This window comes from Olea europaea, chromosome 7 (genome assembly GCF_002742605.1).
Source record: "Olea europaea var. sylvestris chromosome 7, O_europaea_v1, whole genome shotgun sequence".
Lineage (NCBI taxonomy): Eukaryota > Viridiplantae > Streptophyta > Magnoliopsida > Lamiales > Oleaceae > Olea > Olea europaea.
The window spans coordinates 20,069,956-20,077,907 of NC_036243.1; the positions used below are offsets into that span (position 1 = coordinate 20,069,956).

General features: G+C 35.5%; 1 pseudogene; it reads right to left on the reverse strand.

Annotated features, from left to right (window-relative positions):
- Positions 1-1,135: 1,135 nt before the first annotated feature.
- LOC111397349 lies at positions 1,136-4,128 on the reverse strand (annotated as a pseudogene).
- Positions 4,129-7,952: the final 3,824 nt, after the last annotated feature.

The window sequence follows — 7,952 nt, forward strand, 5'->3', positions numbered from 1 at the left end:
TTTCCCGTGGGAGACAACTAGGCATATTTATTTTGACAAGATTTTGGTGATCAACTGGATGGACATTCCTGTGGATTAAACTAGAAGTTTTTAAAATTAACTTACTTATGTATAGACTTTATGGAAAATATCATAACCCGTGTAGACAAGAAAAATGCGTGGGGGAGGGAATAGTGGAGGTGGATTGAACTACAACTTGATAAGCTATTGAGATTCTTCTCTCTTTCTTACTAGCAGGATATGATGAAATTGGATGCAAATGAAAGAATGCTCTTAAGAGGTTCAAGAGGGCTCCAGTATTCACCACGTAAACGACTATACAATGGTATGATAACTTCTATTTTAGCATACACCTTTGATTTCTTGATTCTATTGCTCTGTGTGTGGTTTCCAGATGACAAATGACAACTGACATGAGTGGGAGAGAGCCTTGATAATAATAATTATTTAGTGTGTTCTCAGCTTGCTGAAATAATAAATTAGAACTTGTGCAGAGGCATGTGAATTCCTTCTAACTTTCATTTACTTTTTGAAACTTCTGAATTTGCACTTCGTTTTTTCTCAGAAAAAGAAACGTAATTCATTGTGAATTTTCTTGTGCTTTATGTTTTTCACGGAAAGTATAAGAACCAATGAAGCATTAGGGGGAATTAGAGTCCACCCTCTTCCCTGCAGTTACTCCTATCTCTCCTAGAAATTGTACAATCATTTCCGATTGCAGTTGGTCACATTAAAGTGCACTGCTGACTTAATTTGGCATCCTTCTTGCTCATCTCTATGTGGGTTATCTGACTTCTCTGCCAGTTTATCTATGTTCAATTTTCATCCAAAAAATTTCGTACGAAAGATATCGTGTGGGTGTTGAAGAAACTGGATAGTATCAAGCAAGTGATTCATTATATTTCCTTAGTTTATGCAGACAATCGGATTTGTATTAAAATCTTGTCGATACATGTTACGGAGTCAGGTATGATTCTATGATAAAATGAGTGCTGCTCCTGCATATATCTCTATTCATACCTTTGAGAATGCTCTCTTGGCTAGGAAAGTACTTCGGGTCCTTGAGTGAATATTAATCACTATTTGGTAATTTAGTCACTTATCCATGTGCAGAAACAGTTATTGGGTATGAATATAACTAAATAACCAAAATATATTCATTCTGTGTTATAGTATAATATTCTTTTTCTACAATACATTCGTGTTATGAAGTTCTAAAAGAGGGAGGCGAAAAATTGGCTACATACTATGCCAATTTTTTCGAAAGTTCTTTATTGCCATTTTTTCTTACAAGAATGAGGCCATATCAAGCGAGAACTTTTCCTCCTGCAGATCTACAAGTTGACATGTATCCTCAAAGTGTGATTCCTTCTTATGTCCAATCTGTGAAACGTATTTGACTATCAAGAATGGATAATATGAAGCCTGATATGGCGGAATTATTCAATTATTGCAGTAACAATTGCTCATCATGATTCTGAATATTATGGCCATTGACTTGTGCCTTGCTTGAATCTTGCTATCTGAACAAAGAATACCATGTTATCTCATGCCAAGTTCATAAAAGGACTTAATGTCGGCTGGCTTTCGCTAGTTGAAAAGTAAGGTACTTCCTGGGCTCTGGAATGATGAGTTCAGCACAAGGTTGACATTGTTCAGAAGCAAAGATATATACCAGTGAAAGCTCCCACAAAGTCAGTGTTGGGAATTTTCTTCGATTTTATAATGTTTCAGAGTTAAATTCTAGAGTTGAACTGCTGTTGTTAGATTCAATTTATATCAACTAATACTGTAATACAGACAGGGCAACAATTTTTATTTATTTGTTTCATTTCAATTGTTGAGTGTATCATCATACTTGTATGTAACTGTCAAAAATAATGTTATTGATCAAAAACCCATCCCTAATACATGCATAACAAGCTTTGTTTCAGAAATGGGGAGGTAAAAAGGGGCAAACAGAAGAACTAGATGAAATCTACCCGAATATCCCCAGCGCAAGACAGTTCTTATGACTCCTCAGTGGCTGCCTCTGGATTAGAATTTTCAACTCACAGAAGTTTCACTGCTGAAAAAGGGAAAAGAAGAAATTTATAAAAATAAAGGTTAGAACAACGTAAAGAAGATGACTTGACAAATTAACTGATCAGATCAATCTAACACTATTAAGTCACCATGCAAGCAATCAAGTTGTTACTGGACTAAGAGCTGTTGTCGGTTGTCGGTTGTCGGATTACTAGATATATTCATACCATCTAACATAAATTGAGAAACGAAAGAAAGACAGACATATCAAACAAAATTCAAACTCACATTTGATAGATGATCCTGCAAGACAATTAAGCCTGGATCTGGTATTAGCCTCAGCTAGTAGAGTAGTCTTCTCCTTATTTACCCCCCGAACATCCCAAATGTGTATAACCCCATCGGACGATGCAGATGCCACAGTGTATGTATCACTACTCGTAGATAATACAACAATGCCTTTGACACGGGCTGCATGAGCATCTTCAATGCTATATGCCACTTTCCCACTGGCTGCATCCCATGCCGTCACATTCCTATCCTCTCCCCCTGTAAATAAAATCCCATTCTGCCAAAACGGTTTCTAATTAGCATGGCGTAAATAAGATCAAAGAAAATTACATACAAAAAGCTGGAAATCATACTGTGCCTGGTGCAGCACAAAGGACTCTTTTCCGATTATCCAGCTCAAAAATTAATTTTGCATCCTCAGATTCGTGTAGACTTATTTTCTCATCAGCTACCATGAAGAATTTTTCGCCGGTTTCATTGAATTGTACACTTGATGACTCTTTGCTTAACCTGCAGTAGAAGCTGCATCTGCCCCTAACTAAATTGACCATAGCCAAGCACTCATCGTGGCCTACCGTCAATGCTAGCTAGCCAGAGGGGTGGGCAGAGAGCGAGTTGACTTCTTTCTTGTGGACTTTGAGGGTTTTGAGGTGGACAAAGGGGGCGGCAGTGTAAATTGAGAGAAAACCTTCAGCATCAGTGGCAAAGAGATTGCGGGAAGGAAAGTGAAGGAGGTGCAAAGAAGGAGAGGGAGGTGATGGCAGATGACTGGTGGAGGGATCCGAGGGAACCGATCTCAGAGGAGGAGGTCAGATCGTAGATTTTGATAGTGTCATCATATCCACCAGAGACGGCGACAGAGCCAAATACTGCGACGGCCTTGATGGTGGATAGGTGGGAAGGGAAGGTAAAAAGTGGAGAAAGGGTGAAGTTCTGACGTTGTCATAACCTGTAACCCCAAATAAATCGTTCGTAGGATCCCGCCACCAAACTCATCTTCAAGCTTTCCTCTTTCTATAAAACCTAATTGGGAAGATAAAAGAATTTGAAGAGGGGAAAAAAAAACACAAAAATTATCTCAAAGACCCTCTGGCGAACTGCTGGGTAAATTCTGTTAGTCCTTACCACAGCAATTCTGAATTTTCACTATTAATCAGATGCTGCTAGCTGTTGTGGTCCTGTGGAAAGAGGCAAAAGATTGATTCACCAATCAAGAATTGCTACACAACTGCTAACCAAGTAAAGTCCAATTCCCTCCTCAACAAAGAGGTGCATTACAAAAAAGCTCGAAAAACTGGAGATTTCCTGGAGTAGCTTACTAGTTTTCAGTAACCCCTGGGGATTTTGGTCCTCGGTATTTCACCTATAACACCAGAGGGGCAGTCATTTTTCAAGTCAAGGAGAGAACCATAAACAACCGCATCATAAATTCAAGAAATATAATGTTGAAAAAATCATCGTTTCTAGATGAAGATTACCATCAAGAAGCAACAATTTGGGATAAATAAATAAATTATAAAGAATTGAGTTGAAATTAAATCATTCACAATTCAAAATATAAAGCCCGTTTTTACACTAATAATATCGGATACTACCTTCCAAGTTTGGTGATGAAGAAGTTGAGTAGAAACTACTGCAACACAAGATAAATTGGTGCCAAGGGGTGATGAATATGTCTCTTCTTCACCCTAAATTGTTCCCAATTTTTAGTGTAATACTGAGAAAGAAACCCATAGCCGCTTTTCTCCCCCTTGCTCTAAAGCCTGCCTTCGTATTGCGCTTTACAAGTATATTATCTGGTTTAAGTGTTTTGTTTGTTAATGGCAGTTGGACAACACGTCACAGGAAATTTTTGAAAAGTTGGGGCGCCTCGACATCCGCTTATGTTTAGAAAAGTTATTTTTCTTGTAGTTTAACAAGAAAATAAGACAAGCCAATTATGTTTTATTAGGGAAAAAGAAAAAGGAAATAGTTATGCAATTTGCAATCGTTCACCATTATGGTCTTTTACGTGACATACATATGACGGTTAGCGATTTGATGTATTAATGTGATAGTTTTTTTATTACTTCATGTATCAAATTATTAACCGTTACATGTATGTCACATAAGACGACTACGATAGTGAACGATTACAAATAACATTATTTAAAAGAAAATTGCCTTTATAGTTTTATATTAAGATATAAATGTACCATAAATTGACCATATGGACAAGTGACCTTTTTTAATGGTTTCCTAGCTCTTGTTGCCCTTGAACTTGAATGACAAGTGCGAAAAGGATATCATTACTCTTTCTCCCCTATCGGCCATGGAAATTTTTTACAAAAAGAGATTTAAAATCTTTATATATTTTAATATTTAGAGTCATCTTATCTAAACATTTAGGACTCTCCTACAAAAGATGGAATGTAAAAATAAGAACACGAGGAAGACATTTATAGATATTGTTAATGCACATATTCTAGATATGGTAAGATCTACTTTGTCATATTGTAAATTCCTCATTTCTTTTCATCCTCGTTGCTTTTCCCCTATCTTTATAAACATTTTCTTTATATTTCTAGTATGGTGTAAAGACAAGTACTTCACGTTTAAATACTTCACGTTTAAAAACATTTCCGACTTTACACAATACACTATTCTACATTTGGAAGGAACGGTGGATAAAAATCTTGTGTGGGCAGATGCTAAAGAAGAAAATGATAGACTAAAATATTTGAAGAAAACTCTACTTATTTTGGTGCGAAGGGCAGATAAGCCTATGATTCTTTGCTTTAGCAGGACTCCTTACAAGTGTAGAAACAATTATCTAAAAACATCAAGTTATTAGTTACATGAGAGAATGAATATTGTCCACTACTTTTGACCTTGTAAGTAATGTCTTTTAAAGTTTTTAAATATACCATGCTCTCCTCAGAAGTGTTTCCAAATTTCCCTCTTCCTTTTTGCACATATTTTGAGCCATAGTTGCATTCGTGTCAAACTAGACAAAGTTGACTTGTGACTTTACCTAGGGGATATCTTTGATAAAAGGGTACTATGGTCAATTTGATGGATTGAATGTCCATAATAAAATAATTACAGGTGGGCCACGGGCAGTGGCGGACCCAAGGGGGGTAATGCAGGGTTAAGTGACCCTCCAAATTTTGAGGTTTTTATTTTTATTTTTATTTTTAATAACATATTTTCATGAAATCCTTAACTTTTTAATTTTTATCAAAATTTACTAAAAATCTGATTTTAATCACTATCAAATTGGGGCAAAATCATAATAAATTTGAATTTTTTTTCTTTTTTTTTTACTCTATTTTACCCTCCTTCACACCATTTATCAAAACCTTTAACTCTTCTAATTTTTTTTTTAAAATTTGTTTAAAATTTTTCTACAAATTATCACATCTACAACAAATTTTTACTTTTCAATTAATTAGAATTTAAATTTGCATTTTTTCATATCCTATTTGTGTATATAGAATATGTTTGAACTGATTATATCCAATTTAACTTATATTTAACAAATTTTATTTATTTGATTGAATGTTGGTCATATATTTTTTTCTTTCGGTCACTTGAATTGATTAACGTATTAAATGCACTATAAATTTTTTAAGCATAAATATGAATTTTCTTGTGATGAGCAAAATATAAATAATTGTTCGAAATTAAATGGATGAAATTATGAGCAAAATATTAATGAAGAAATGTTTTTTAAATGTAAATTTGCATTTTCTTGAATCAAGTATAAATTATTCAAAAATCAATAACAAAGTATTTGATTTGTACAGAATTTGATCGTGCCCCACTAACTAAAAATTTTTGTGTCCGCCCCTGGCCACGGGTTACAAATTTCATTCTAATCTCCCCGGGGTGGAAGGGGGGGGGGTGAGATTCATTATAAAGATTTCCTTAAATAATACTCTTTTTCAAGTAATAATAGTCTTGCATAATTGGCATCCCAATGTGAGCTTTTGTTTACAACAGCTCTTTGCACCTAATCAATAATACTTCTTTTTGCCATTTGAGTATTTGAAAAGTTAGCTATGAATTGATCTAATTTCTCCATTGCTGAGCCCTTCACATTTTTAAGTTGTAAGAGGTTGAACGTTAATGTTAGTTGATAATTACTTCTAACGATCTTTTCTTGTAATAGGCGGCATTGCAATATATTCCAACAATTGCCTGCTTGTACTTTCAAAGATGGCTTCCCATTTCGCTTTCCACAAATCAAAAATTCGCTTTGTTGTATCTTGGCTTGCAGGGATATTCTTTCGAGAGATTTCGGGTTAGATACTTAGATATCTTTTCTCTAGATAACTCGTTCACTTTCTCACATTTTCAGTAAAAGGAAAAAAGAGAAGTTCGATGTGCGTATTGAGTGAGTGACTTTTAGGCAAATTCTTTTCCTCCAACTGTTTTACATGCTTATACAATTCCTCATCTAACTAGTTGAAACATGAACATTGGTTTGGATTGATATGCAAATTTATTAAACCTAAAACTCAACTGTAATTGTAGAAATATGAATTTAACACTTGACTATCCCTATCTGTAACACTAGGTAAATAGCTGTACTCTAGACAACGCCTGAATCAATCTCTTTTCCTTGTCTCCTACTTTCATTCCCTTTTCAATGCCACACTTCGAAGAACGAAAATTTTTTTTGCAATGCATTAACCAAGTTCAAGTGCATCTACAAGTATGATAACTAATTCCACATTCCATTTTGATTTGTGTATCATTTATCATGGTCGATTTATCACTACAAAAGATACTTGAGGAAGGATATGATTATTTGTCACAGAAGAACCTAAGGGTAAGCAATTATGTTACTACCTAATAATACCAAAAATTGTCACGATTCTTGTGATAAATATCTAATTGGATTCTAGATGACACATCTTCCTGTCTGGAACATGCTGAATGGGAGATTAATAGCTTGTCGGGACGACGTCCTTGAATAAATAAAAAATAAAGCTTCTGATTATTTTTCCTCCAGAGACAGGAGCAATTTGCAGAGAAGCAAAGAAGCATGCTATTCTGACACTTGGAAAGCGGTCATGTTCATTTTTTTTTCCCCATTGGAAATGGGTTGTCAAGGGATTTTCCAGTGGAAAGTGAAGATCTCTAAGGAGCACAAAAGAAGATGATCGCATTCTGCAGCAGTCTTGGATGATGCTGTTTTTTACATTGAAATACTTCCTATTTGTTGACCCCAAAAAGTGCGCGCAGTCTTGGATGATGCTGTTTTTTACATTGAAATACTTCCTATTTGTTGACCCCAAAAAGTGCGCCAACAGATGTCGGTCCCACCCGCGCTTACGTGGGCGAATGTCCAACACGCTAAGATACGTGGACGGTCTAAAACGAGCGGTTCAAAGGGGCGTGGGAGTAGCCCAACGACGCGGGACGGTGACGTTCGGAATCCAGCGGGTTGTTCGTAATCCGATTGTACAATAATTACCAACCGGTGCTCGTAAATGTATATGTAAAAGTGTATAAACTCGATTTGTGTATTGCAAGTAAAATGAGAGAGAGTTGAGTAAATGTAGTCTTTAGTATTGATTCTTGCATTAGCCTTTGACATTACAAAATGGAAGTATTTATAGTGATACATATGAAATGTGAGCCCTTGG